This window comes from Aquarana catesbeiana, linkage group LG11 (genome assembly GCF_042186555.1).
Source record: "Aquarana catesbeiana isolate 2022-GZ linkage group LG11, ASM4218655v1, whole genome shotgun sequence".
Classification (NCBI taxonomy): Eukaryota; Metazoa; Chordata; class Amphibia; order Anura; family Ranidae; genus Aquarana; species Aquarana catesbeiana.
In genome coordinates this window covers 31025248-31039723 of record NC_133334.1, presented here as the reverse complement: position 1 = coordinate 31039723, position 14476 = coordinate 31025248, and the positions used below count along the sequence as shown (strand labels likewise).

At 45.0% G+C, this 14476-nt stretch overlaps 1 pseudogene; it reads left to right on the top strand.

The window, feature by feature from the left end:
• The first annotated feature begins 1951 nt into the window (after positions 1–1951).
• LOC141113028 (U2 spliceosomal RNA) lies at positions 1952–2036 on the top strand (annotated as a pseudogene).
• The last annotated feature ends 12440 nt before the right edge of the window (positions 2037–14476 follow it).

The window sequence follows — 14476 nt, the reverse complement described above, 5'->3', positions numbered from 1 at the left end:
GAGAAAGGAAGGAAGAATGTAGGCACAAGGGTGGGATTTTACTGTAAAGCCTCGCACACACGATCAGATTTTCTGACGGGAAATGTTCGATGACAGGCTGTTGGTGGTAAATCCGACCGTGTGTACGCTCCATCGGACAATTGTTGTTGGATTTTCCGTGGACAAATGTTGGATGGCAGGTTTTAATATTTTCCGCAGACAAATGTCTGTTGTCGGATTTTCCGAGCGTGTGTACACAAGTCCATCGGACAAAAGTCCAAATTACAAACACGCGTGCTCTGAAGCAAGGACGAGCCAGAAGCGGATTGGTCTTGTAAACTAGCGTTCGTAATGGAGAATTAACATTCGTGACGCGGGAAAATTATGAAATCTCCAAATGCAGCGCACAATTCTCTTCTTCTTTAATGGGATAATAATGAAGCTGCTTTGCTGGTGATACTGATGGAGTTATTGCAAATGAATTTTCAAAGGCTTTTTTTTTTTCTAGTGATATCAAGAATAATATTATTATGTTTTTTTTATTCTTTTACTTGGCCACAACACCATTATCTTGTAGTTTATAAGATAAAGATACAACTATGTTGGTGTTCCTTGTCAATTTTACATTGTATTTTTTAAAATGTAACTGCTACTCCCAAACTGTAAAACACATAGCCAAGTATTATTCTACACAACTTTTTTATTGTGCATTAAAAAAAGAAAACAAATAAAATTAGACATGATATCTGCCAATAGAACTTAACCAAAAAGTGCATTCTATACATCCAAAAATATAGAAAATATAACAAATGAAATCATTATTATTCAACCAAAAAAAAATGTCAAAGCAATAACTCCAAGGCCAATAATAAATAACACGTTATCTCCTCCGATTCCGCAACATGGCTGTTTGACGAACGGCGTTCAGAAACGAACTGAAAAGCACCATATGAAAAGCGCTAAATGAAAAGGACAAAAGAACCAAACTTCTACTAACACGAAATTAGCAGAAGGAGCCCAAAGGGTGGCACTAAAGAGCTGAAAAACCACGTAGTACGTCACTTCGTTCGTAATTGTTGGCCAACAATTGTGTGACCGTGTGTATGCAAGACAAGTTTGGGCCAACAACCTTCGGACAAAATTCCATGGTTTTGTTGGCCAACAATCCGATCGTGTGTACGGGGCTTTAGAGAGCGAAAGGAAGTTGGAAAGAAGAATGTAGGCATAAGGGTGGGATTTTAGGATTTTACTGTAAGCCTGACTCTTAGCTGAGATCTCTTCTATGCACTGGGACTAAGTGCACTAGTTAATGTGAGTGTATTTTCACCAGAAATTGGTTTTAATACCATTTTTTAAAAACAGTAAAGCACTACGAAGTATTTTTGCTTTGGAGAGGATAAGAGGTGCAATGCTGAAACTGGAGCTCAGAGGACCCTTGGAGGGGAGACATGGGCTTTATAACCTAATATAATATAACTCTAACAAGTTTTCTTCTAAGATTGCCTTGTATTTGGCTCCATCCATCATCCCATCAACTCTGACCAGCTTCCCTGTCCCTGCTAAAGAAAAGCATCCCCACAACATGATGCTGCCACCACCATGTTTCACAGTGGGGATGGTGTGTTTAGGGTGATGTGCAGTGTTAGTTTTCCGCCACACATAGCGTTTTGCTTTTAGGCCAAAAAGTTCAATTTTGGTCTCATCTGACCAGAGTACCTTCTTCCAGGTACTTTGATTTAAATGATTCTGGCAGTGGACGGTGTCAGTAGTTTTTTATTTTTAATAATAGATTTTTTTAAAATGTAATTTCTTTTTAATTGTTTTTCACAATGCTTTTTGGGGGGAGGGGGTTGGGGCAGTGGACAGTGTTGGTAGGGCAGGGGAGAGTGGTGTCAGTAGTGTTATTTTTATATATATATATTTATATTATTATTTTCTTTTATAAATATAATTTTATTTTTATTTACACTTTTTCGCTTCTCGGCCTTTTGGCTAAGATCAAGTGTAGTATCTGTTCTTATCAGTTTCCAGAGGAGGCGATGTTGGCCCGACCAATAGTGGGAAGGGCGCATGCAAATCCGATGGTGTAATTGGACCTGGACAGACGGTTGAGGGAAAGTCATCACCTGTTGCCCATGGGGGCTTCAGTGGGCCTACCCAACCAGTCTAGAAAGGACCTCCTGGTGGGGATGGGTGCTGCACATGGGTCTGGCCGGAGGGTCGGGTCCCTGGCCTTCTGGCCTGGATTGTGGTAGCTCTAGCTACGGACAGTTATTTGGGAGAGAACGCTTACTACCCCTTTGAGGGGGGGGGGAGTGGCTAGTATCTCCCGAATGTAATTAGGTAGGAGTGATGGGAGCGACGGTGGAGCCTGATGGTAAAGGGCTCTCACCAAGCTTCTGGATCTCCATGCCTTTCTGCCTGTGGTGGGGGCTGCTGTGGTCTGGGCTGTGGGTCGGGGTTGAACTTGAAAGCCTATGGAGTAGTGCTCCTGGAGTGGCAGGCCAGGGGTGCCATAGAATCACTGTGTGTGGCAGACACTTTGATTTTGGGCACCAAGGTCACTGCACATAACACGCTTTTTAAGCACCTGCCTCTTGGGCCGGGCCTTTTGGCTAGGACCAGAGGAATTTTTTATTCCTGGCCGGAGGGCCTGGTCATTGTGTTACACAATGGCCACTTCTTTCACTCTCCTCTTCACTATCCCTTTCCCCACTTTTTATTTATTTTTTGATTGAAACCCTATGTTTGTCACGTCTTGTCTTTCACGTTTTTGCACGTTTGACTAGTAAGGATGCGGGTCCTCGGGCCAGCCCTGAACGTCTTGGGTGGGGGTGGACATGGCCTTTTGGCTTAGTTCGCCCTCTCTCATGGGGTCTCCCTTCGGGGGAGCCCCACCTAGTACTTGGGTGGGTCCTGTCTCGGCAGGCCCTCCAGAGAACGGGGTCTGTCTGGTTTCGGCCGGATAGACCATTGTAAGTACCTTTGTCCCCGCAGGAGCCTAACGCCCCGGGGGATCAGGGAATTGGCACGTCTGTGTACCCGTGGCACTTTTTTGTGAGCACTCTTTATGTGTGTGCACATTTTTTATGCACCGGGTGAAGTTTTTGGGGTGTGTTTTGCACGCCATAGGCTTTCAATAAAAAAAAAAAATCAGACCGTAATAAGAGGGGTGCTAATTAAAGTGGTTGTAAACCCTTTACAACCACTTTAACTTTAACCACTTTAACCTAGAGGTAAGCCTAGATCGATCGATCAACTTGGGTACATTCAGCCTGCCCATTATTGGTTCGAATCTCGGCCGGTTGAGCAGGATGTGAACCGTCTATTGCCGGCTTTATAAATGAAACCACATGCCTGCCATAATATGCTCTTCAGAGTATTTTTGCATTGTGCAGAGTGACCCCTTCAGGAGGAATTACAATGGATCTGCTGTAACGTCTTCGTATATTGTTTGCGCACTCTTTAGCACATTGTTGCTGTTTTTCTGTAATGATGAGAAAATTGAGTACTGTCCGTGATACTTTTTTTATTTGCACTAACATACAATTTTTGTGTTGTATGTTAGTGCAAATAAAAAAAGTATCACGGACAGTACTCAATTTTCTCTGTCACAATTGCACTAATACGGCTACAATCAAATCTGTAATGATGATAAACAGGAGACGGTCGGTCTGTCTGGGACAATTAAAGCCAACACCCCCTCCCCCTCCACCCTGCAGACTAAACACAGTGCTAGCAGCAACTTCTATTATTCTGTAAATAAAAAAAAACAAAAAGGTATGAAGAGCGTTAAGCCCCCGTACACACAGGCGGAATGTTGGGAGACATTTGCCTGTGTTTCGTCAGATTCGGCGACCCGTCAGAATGTGTAACGGAAGTGACGTTCCTTCGCAGCCATCTTGCTACACCCCACACTCCTGAACACTAATGCCCCGTACACACGGTCGGACATTGATCGGACATTCCGACAACAAAATCCTAGGATTTTTTCCGACGGATGTTGGCTCAAACTTGTCTTGCATACACACGGTCACACAAAGTTGTGGGAAAATCCGATCGTTCTGAACGCGGTGACATAAAACACGTACGTCGGGACTATAAACGGGGCAGTGGCCAATAGCTTTCATCTCTTTATTTATTCTGAGCATGCGTGGCACTTTGTCCGTCGGATTTGTGTACACACGATCGGAATTTCCGACAACGGATTTTGTTGTCGGAAAATTTTATCTCCTGCTCTCCAACTTTGTGTGTCGGAAAATCCGATGGAAAATGTCCGATGGAGCCCACACACGGTCGGAATTTCCGACAACACGCTCCGATCGGACATTTTCCATCGGAAAATCCGACCGTGTGTACGGGGCATAAGGATACAGGCAGTCCCCGAGTTATGAATGGGTTAGGGACTGCCTGTTTGTTCTTAAGTCAGATTTGTTCGTAAGTCGGAAGCGCATGCACAGAACGGCAGAGACGTCGTTTTCCAATGTTTTCCGATGTTCTGTCAAGTAGCCGCTCATGCGCAGACGTCGTTTTCCGATGTATTCCAATGTTTTCCGATGTTTTCCGATTTGCCGCGCATGCGCAGAATGTCACGCCGCCTCCCGTTCCTAAGTAGGAGTCGTTCGAAAGTCGGAGGTTCGTAACTCGGGGACCTCCTGTACAGTGCAAAGGGGGAGAGCGGACATCTTGTTACACCCCCGGGAGTTTTGGATTTTACACTTATTATTAACAATACGGTGAGTTTATATAGTGAAATACAGTATTTAGAACTCCGTCTGACTGGTTAGATGGTTGAATTTTAAAAGCAGCGGCGAGCCTGCTGATCTCATAGGTTTGCTGATCTGACGGAAGATCGCTGCTTTTAACCGCTTGCCGACCGTCGCACACAGATTGTATGTCGGCAGAATGGTACAGGCAGGCAAATGGGCGTACCTGTACGTCCCTTTGAATTTGCCACCTATCATGCCCGCGGGTCCTGGGAACTCGATGTTCGCCGGCGGCCCGCGATTGTGGCGAGGAGAGGCAGAACGGTGAGATGCCTTTGTAAACAAGCCATTTCCTTGTTCTGCCTAGCAACATGACAGAGATCACCGCACCCTGTCATTGGGAGCAGTGGTCGCTGTCATGTGAGTGGAAGCCCGTCCCCCCCCCCCTACAGTTAGAATCACTCCCTAGGACACACTTAACCCCTTCATCGCCCCCTAGTGTTTAACCCCTTCCCTGCCAGTGTCATTTGCACATTAATCAGTGCATTTTTATAGCACTGATTGCTGTATAATAACAATGGTCCCAAAATAGTGTCAAAAGTGTCTGATGTGTCCGCCATAATGTCGCAGTCACGATAAAAATCGCAGATCGCCGCCATTACTAATAAAAAAAAATAAATCATAAAAATGCCATAAAACTATCCCCTATTTTGTAGACGCTATAACTTTTGCGCAAACCAATCAATATACGCTTATTGCGATTTTTTTTACCAAAAATATGTAGAAGAATACATATCGGCCTAAACTGAGAAAGAAATTTGTTTTTCTATATATATTTTTTGGGGGATATTTATTATAGCAAAAAGTAAAAAATATTGCTTTTTTTTCAAAATCGTCTGTCTTATTTTATTTATAGCGCAATTGATAAAAACCGCAGAGGTGATCAAATACCACCAAAAGAAAGCTCTAATTGTGGGGAAAAAGGACCTCAACTTTGTTTCGGTACCACGTCGCACGACCGCGCAATTGTCAGCTAAAGCGTCGCGGTGCGGAATCGCAAAAAAAATGCTCTGGTCAGTAAGGGGGTAAAATCTTCCGGGGCTGAAGCGGTTAAGATGCAACATCTAAACATTCAGACGGAGTTCTAAGTCTTGTATTTCACTATATAAACTCACTTTGCTGTTAAAAATAAGTGTAAAATGCAAAACTGTAGGTGGGTCTAACAAGATGTCCGCTTTCCCCCTTCTCAGTGTATCCTTACATAGTTACATATTAGCTGAGGTCGAAAAAAAACACAAGTCCATCAAGTCCAACCTATGTGTGTGTAAACTGTAGAGGAGTGCGGGGTGTAGCAAGATGGCGGCGACTAAACGTCACTTCCATTACACGTTCTGATGGGTCACCTAATCTTCTTCACTTACTTCCTGTTTTTTTGCCTAGGCAAATGATGTCATACATCCCAGGAGTCTTCAGGAGGGAAGGGGAGAAGGAGGGGTTTTCTTAGCTAAGCACACTCTCCTGCATGCATGCCTGAGCAAAGGGCAGATGGATTCCAGGAAGTAAAAGCTACATAAATCATCTGCCCTTACTCAAGATGGCCATGGCCAGGAATGCTAGGGGGGAGTTTTTCAAAGTGATTTCTCAACAAAATAAAGCATGGAGACATGGATGGATGGGGGGAGTTTTCTTTGAATAATACAAATGTATTAAATAGTGTTTTTGGTTTGTGGTGCTCAGATGCAATGAAGATCCGCTTTAAACTGGCCATACATTATACAATTTCCTTTAGATTTACCTTCAACTACACTATATTACCAAAAGTATTGGGACACCTGCCTTTACATGTACATGAACTTTAACGACATCCCAGTCTTAGTCCGGAGGGTTCAATATTGAGTTGGCCCACCCATTGTCGCTATAACATCTTCAACTCTTCTGGGAAGGCCGTCCACAAGGTTTAGGAGTGTGTCTATGGGAATGTTTGACCATTCTTCCAGAAGCGCATTTGTGAGGTCAGGCACTGATGTTGGATGAGAAGGCCTGGCTCGCAGTCTCCGCTCTAATTCATCCCAAAGGTGTTCTATCGGGTTGAGGTCAGGACTCTGTGCAGGCCAGTCAAATTCCTCCACCCCAAACTCGCTCATCCATGTCTTTATGGATCTTGCTTTGTGCACTGGTGTGCAGTCATGTTGGAACAGGAAGGGGCCATCCCCAAACTGTTCCCACAAAGTTGAGAACATGAAATTGTCCAAAATGTCTTGGTATGCTGAAGCCTTAAGAGTTTACTTCACTGGAACTAAGGGGCCAAGCCCAACCCCTGAAAAACAACCCCCACAGCATATTCGCCCCTCCACCAAATGATTTGGACCAGTGCACAAAGCAAGGTCCATAAAGACATGGATGAGCGAGTTTGGGGTGGAGGAACCTGACTGGCCTGCACAGAGTCCTGATCTCAACCTGAGAGGACACCTTTGAGAAGAATTAGAGCAGAGACTGTGAGCCAGGCCTTCTCTTCCACATCAGTGCCTGACCTCACAAATATTGAACCCTACGGACTAAGACTAAAGGCAGGTGTCCCAATACTTTTGGTATTATAGTGTATATTGAACATTATGTGTGGTCCTTTGGTGATGTCAGGGGCCACATTTGAGGCCCCTTTTGGCTCATAAGTTGACAACCACTGATCTGGAGAACCGAATGGTGGTGGAGATCCCCGGCTGCTGAGGGATGGAGGGATACGGTAAATACAGTTTATCACCTTATTCATTATTTCCTAGGCAAAGCTAGCTGTTAACCCTTGCAGAGGGAAAGGGGACCCACTGCAAGAATCTTTTTTTTTCTTGGAGCTTTGAAGTGGATGTAAACCCAAAAAACGACCTTCTCTTATTTGCTCTCTTTTGGTCTGCTAAGTATAACACCGAAAGTGTTTTGTTATATCTGTTTTATAAGTGCACAAATTCTGTGTTGATCCTGCCAGAAATCTAGTGAGCTGATAACTTCCTGTGCTATCTGCCCATGCACAAGCTGGGGTTAAGCAAATGAGGAGTTAAGGAGATGAGAGGAGGAAGTTGGGAGGAGAGGAGGGGGAAGAGTTAAGGAGATGAAGAGACAGGTTAAGGAGATAAGGAGGGGGAGAGGAGATGAGGAAGAAGGATAGAGGAGATGAGGAAGAAGGATATAGGAGATGAGGAGGAAGGATAAATTAGATGAGGAAGTTGAGGGGAGATGAGGAGTTAAGGAGGAGTTAAGGAGGTGAGGAAGAGAGAGGAGATGAGGAGAAGGAGATAAGGAGAAAGGGTTGAGATGATGAGGAAGAGGGAGAGGATGATGAGGAGGTGGTTGGAGGCTAGGAGGAGCATTTAAGGAGATGAGGAGGAAGGGTTGAAGAGATGAGGGAGAGGAGTTAAGAAGATGAGGAGGGGGGGAGGAGATAAAAAGGAGGGGCTAAGGAGATGAGGAAGAGGGAGAAGATGTGGAGGAAATAAGGAGAAAGGATTAAGGTGACGAGGAAGAGGGAGAAGATGATGAGGAGGTGGTTGGAGGCTAGGAGGAGGGTTTAAGGAGATGAGGAGGGGGGTGAGATGAGGAGGAAGGATTGAGGAGATGGGGAAGAGGGAGTTGATGAGGAGGAGGGATTGAAGAGGTGAGGAAGGGGTGAGGGGTGAGGAGATGAGGAGGGGGGAGGGAGAAGGTGAGGAGGAAGAGTTAAGGAGATGAGGAGGGGGGTGAGATGAGGAGGAAGGATTGAGGAGATTAGGGAGAGGAGTTAAGAAGATAAGGAGGGGGGGAGGAGATAAAGAGGAGGGGCTAAGGAGATGAGGAAGAGCGAGGAGATGTGGAGGAGATAAGGAGAAAGGATTAAGATGATGAGGAAGAGGGAGAAGATGATGAGGAGGTGGTTGGTGGCTAGGAGGAGGGTTTAAGGAGATGAGGAGGGGGGTGAGATGAGGAGGAAGGATTGAGGAGATGGGGAAGAGGGAGTTGATGAGGAGGAGGGATTGAAGAGGTGAGGAAGGGGTGAGGGGTGAGGAGATGAGGAGGGGGGAGGGAGAAGGTGAGGAGGAAGAGTTAAGGAGATGAGGAGGGGGGTGAGATGAGGAGGAAGGATTGAGGAGATTAGGGAGAGGAGTTAAGAAGATAAGGAGGGGGGGAGGAGATAAAGAGGAGGGGCTAAGGAGATGAGGAAGAGCGAGGAGATGTGGAGAAGGAGATAAGGAGAAAGGATTAAGATGATGAGGAAGAGGGAGAAGATGATGAGGAGGTGGTTGGAGGCTAGGAGGAGGGTTTAAAGAGACGAGGAGGGGGGAGGAGATGAGGAGGAAGGATTGAGGAGATCAGGAAGAGGAGTTAAGAAGGTGAGGAGGGGGGAGGAGATAAAGAGGAGGGGCTAAGGAGATTAGGAAGAGGGAGAAGATGTAGAGAAGGAGTTAGGGAGATATAGAGGAAGGATTGAGATGATGAGGAAGGAGGTGGTTGGAGGCTAAGAGGAGGGGTTAAGAAGATGAGGAGGGGGAGTAGATTAGGAGTAGGGATTAAAGAGATAGGGAGGAGGAGTTAATCGGATGAGGAGGGGGGGAGATGAGGGGGCGGGATTATGACGATAGGGAGGGGGGAGTAGATGAGGAGGAGGGATTATGAGATTAGGAGGGGGAGGAGATGAGGAGGAAGGATTAATGAGATGGGGAAGAGGGAGTTGATGAGGAGGAGGGATTGAAGAGGTGAGGAAGGGGTGAGGAGTTAAGGAGATGAGGAGGAGGGTGGAGGAGATGAGGAGGAGTTAGGCAGATAAGGAGGGGGAAGGAGATGAGGAGGAGGAGTTAGGCAGATAAGGAGGGGGAAGGAGATGAGGAGGAGGAGTTAGGCAGAGAAGAAGGGGGAGAAGATGAGGAGGAGGAGTTAGGCAGATAAGGAGGGGGAAGGAGATGAGGAGGAGTTAGGCAGATAAGGAGGGGGAAGGAGATGAGGAGGAGGAGTTAGGCAGATAAGGAGGGGGAAGGAGATGAGGAGGAGGAGTTAGGCAGATAAGGAGGGGGAAGGAGATGAGGAGGAGGAGTTAGGCAGATAAGGAGGGGGAAGGAGATGAGGAGGAGGAGTTAGGGAGATAAGGAGAAGGAGTTAAGGAGAGGAGGAAGGGGGGAGCAGATGAGGAGGAAGGATTAAAAGATGAGAGGGAGGGAGGGAATGAGGAGGAGGTGTTAAAAAGATGGGGGGGTAGATTAGGAGGAGGAGTTAAAGAGATGAAGAGGGGGAAGGAAATGAGGAGGAGGGGTTAAAGAGATGGGGAGGGGGGGTAGATTAGGAGGAGGAGTTAAGGAGATGAAGAGGGGGAAGGAAATGAGGAGGAGGGGTTAAAGAGATGGGGAGGGGGGGTAGATTAGGAGGAGGAGTTAAGGAGATGAAGAGGGGGGAGGAAATGAGGAGGAGGGGTTAAAGAGATGAGGAGGGAGGAGGAGATGAGAAGAGGCCTGTGTTCTTTGTAATCAATCAGAAATGCAGTAGGCAGGGCTGATACCACGTGACACTGTGTTGTCACATCATGTAGGAGCTCACTATCTTTCTGGCCCATCATAGTTATTTTTCTGTACTTGCAAGGTGTTTAAAGGGATAAAACATTCCTGTCTACCAGTAACGGCCCGTCCATAAGGTTGGTTTGCTTGCCTCCCCTCCCCCCAAAAAAATGGAGCACCAACCGCCACTGCTTTCTACATGAACCCCAGTGATGGATACATGGCATTTGTTAGGGAAGGACCATGCCTGTGCAATGTGTGTTGGAATGGCCAACTGTTGTCTCCATCGGAAGCCAGTGTGACAAGGGTGACAACGCAGGAGCAAAATTGCGAGTCAGGGACAGAGAATTGTGACCTTATAACAGGAAGTGCCAAATGGAAAGTACTGTGTTTGATTGGGGGTACAATGTGTCATGGAAATCGGGCACCACCAATCATCACTTTAGATACACAACACTCTTTAAAGTATCTTATCAAATATAAATCCTATAGTAAGCAATGGGATATTATAAGGAATACTTATAATTTGACCTTCAGCTCTGTGCTCATTTTCTGCAGTATGGTAGGGATTTTGACAAGTCCTGTTATGGTAAAGCCTATATATATATATATATATATAAATACAAGATGTTTGTGATTGGATCTACATCTCCTTCAGCGATGAGAGGCCAAAAGCACAGGAAGAATTCCACAATGAAAATTAGACCCTCAGCAGGTATGAGTTTAAACGCTGGGTTCTCCGGCCTCGGAGAAGATAACAGCGCATCTCCGAACACAAAGAATACGAGAAATCGTGTTTGTTTGTGTCTGCAATCACCGCTCCACCATCCCTGCTGGCTCCCTCTGCTTCCTTATTGATAAAACATGTGAGCCACACAGATGGATCTTGGCTGATACCCCGGAGCTCTCTCTCTCTCTTGAGCCAGTGCTGTGCTTATATCAATATATATAAAGAAAGGAAGCTGGTTAGTCTTTATTATAGAAACATTCCACCCAAAGCAGTCTTTTCGACCATTTTAGCCCTGAGGAACCCTTGAATTGAATTACAGGACTCAGGGAAACACTGCTAAAAATTATATCTACAACTCACAGCTCAATAGTTCAAAGGTCAAAAAGTTACAGACATATTAATAAAAGGAATATAAAAAAAATGTGGCATAACTGGAATATTTTAACACCTTCTGCTTTGTATTAAATACTTTTCAGCAGCAAGCACACAATTATACTGAAAAATAATAATATTATTCCAAAAAGAAACAACCAAACTCAATTGCATTGGTAGTCAGAGGAGAGATGCCTCCTTACATTGGTGGTCAGAGGAGAGATGCTTCCTTATATTGGTGGCATTGCCTCCTTATATTGGTGGTCAGTGGAAAAATGCCTCCTTATATTGTTGGTCAGTGGAGAAATGCCTCCTTACGTTGGTGGTCAGAGGAGAGATGCTTCCTTACATTGGTGGTCAGAGGAGAGATGCTTCCTTACATTGGTGGTCAGAGGAGAGATGCCTCCTTACATTGGTGGTCAGAGAAAAAATGCTTCCTTATATTGGTGGTCCATGAAGAAATGCCCCCTTATGTTGGTGGTCAGAGGAGGGATGCCTCCTTATATTGGTGGCCAGAGGAGGGATGCCAGCTTATATTGGTGGTCAGTGGAAAAATGCCTCCTTATATTGGTGGTCAGTGGAGAAATGCCTCCTTACATTGGTGGTCAGTGGAGAGATGCCTCCTTACATTGGTGGTCAGAGGAAAAATGCCTCCTTATATTGGTGGTCAATGAAGAAATGCCCCCTTATATTGGTGGTCAGAGGAGAAATGCCTCCTTATATTGGTGGTCGGTGGAGAAATGCCCCCTTATATTGGTGGTCAGAGGAGAAATGCCTCCTTATATTGGTGGTCGGTGGAGAAATGCCTCCTTATATTGGTGGTCAATGAAGAAATGCCCTTTATATTGGTGGTCAATGAAGAAATGCCCCCTTATATTGGTGGTCAATGAAGAAATGCCCCCTTATATTGGTGGTCGGTGGAGAAATGCCTCCTTATATTGGTGGTCTATGAAGAAATGCCTCCTTATATTGGTGTTCACAGGAGAAATGCCTCCTTATATTGTTGGTCACAGGAGAAATGCCTCCCTATAGTGGTAGGCAGTGGAGAAATGCCTCATTACACTGGTGGTCGATGACAAAATGCCTCCTTTTACTGGTGATTAGCTAAGAAATACCTGCTAACATTGGACATCAGTGGAGAAGGGCCCCCTTACATTGGCTGTCAGGTGAGAAGGGCCCCCTTACATTGGTTGTCAGTGGAGAAGGGCCCCCTTACATTGGTGGGCAGTGGAGACACGCCTCCTTACGCTGATGGTCAGTGCTGAGTGAGAACAAGAATGCCCATTACATTGATGGACTGTGAAAATAATGCACTATTTTATTAGGGGTGAGTGGAAGAGGAACATACTTCCTTCTCCTCAGCGAGGGGAAAAGTTTCCCTTACATTTGTGGTCAGATGGCTAAAAAGACCATTAGAGTCATGCTGTTGGCTTTGCCAAGTGACAATGACTCTGGAACTATACAGGCACCATCGGATGGGAGGTCAATCATCCACAGCTCAGGAAACCCCTAGCAACCTCCGGAGGAACAATAGGAGGAACCTGCACTTGGTGCTCAAATATCTTATAATATTAAGCCTAATAAGTGACCTGCAGCACTCACTGGCATCTAAATACAATACCACTTGAAAAAAGTGCCCCTTAAAGACGTCTGTGTGCGAAACGCGTAGGGAGGCGCTATAGTGGTGACATCATCAGGCCCGCCATCTTGTGAAAGCGTTACAGTGTTTTCATGCTTAAATTAACATACATTTGTGAGTACCTTCCTCCTTTATCGACAAAACGATTGTGGCACCTGCTTCACAAACCCAATCACAATACTTTCCACTGTGTACATATATATATATATATATATATATATATATATATATATATATATATATATATATATATATATATATATATATATATATATATATATCTCCCCCCTTGTTTTGGAGTCTTGCAGAGAGTTAAGACTGACATAGCGAGGACTGGAAACCACATGTTCTAAGGTTCTGATTTCTGCGCGGGGCCCCCCCCTCTGCCTTTTCTCTTTTTTTTTTTTTTTTTTCAACTTGGCCAGATGTGGCAGGGAGAACTTTTCTCCTTTAAAGTCAGTCCACACATGGGAAGCAAATGCGGGGAAATTGAGAGGCTCTGGCTTCAGAGCTGAACCTTCGGATATTCAATAACTTGGGACAAGAAGGGCCGACATCTCGCACTGTTTGAAGGAGACACTGATTTCCTTCGGACGCCTCCAGACGGGTGATATCAGGCCGGCTTTTTCTTTTTTTTTGAGCGCTGGAGGGGCCTGTAACTGGATGCGTTGCACGTGCCTTGCTGTGTGCAGTGCGTAGACAATACTTTATCACGGCACCCCAGGTGTGGCGATAATGTGCAAGAGATGTTCGTGTCTGAAATCTTTAAAATTCCACGGCGGTGGTGTGCAGAAAAGCTGGACATTCTGAAATATCAATCACATGGCTCCCTCTGATGTGACCGCATGGAGAGCCTGCGCTGGAGCTAAGCTTCAGCCAGACAATATATATATATATATATATATATATATATATATATATATATATATATATATATATACAATGTATACTCCTTTTGAAAAGTAACATTTTAATTGATATCTCAGTGAACACAAGAACAATTTCCATTTTTTTTTTCAAAACTAAGTTCTAAAGAACATTTGTTTAGCTAGGTTAATGATATAACTTAGATTACAAAATCTCAAATTAGTTGATGCAGAAATGAATACGCCCCACAACAAAAACGACTCCTTCTAGTATTTTGTATGACCTCCATGATTTGTAAGGACTGCACCAAGTCTTCTAGGCATGGAATGAACCAGTTGGCGACATATTGTAACATCAATCTTTTTCCATTCTTCAAGAACGACCTCTTTTAGAGCCTGGATGCTGGATGGAGAGTGATGCTCCACTTGTCTTTTCAGGATTCCCCATAGGTGTTCCCCGATTGGGTTCAGATCAGGAGACATACTTGGCCACTGAATCTCTTTCACCCTGTTCTTCAGAAATGCAACAGTGCCTCAGATGTGTGTTTTGGATGATTGTCATGTTGGAAAAGTGCACGACGACCATGGGCACGGAGTGATGGTAGCATCTTCTCTTTCAGTATAGAGCAGAACATCTGTGAATTCATGATACCATCAATGAACTCATGCAGCCCCAC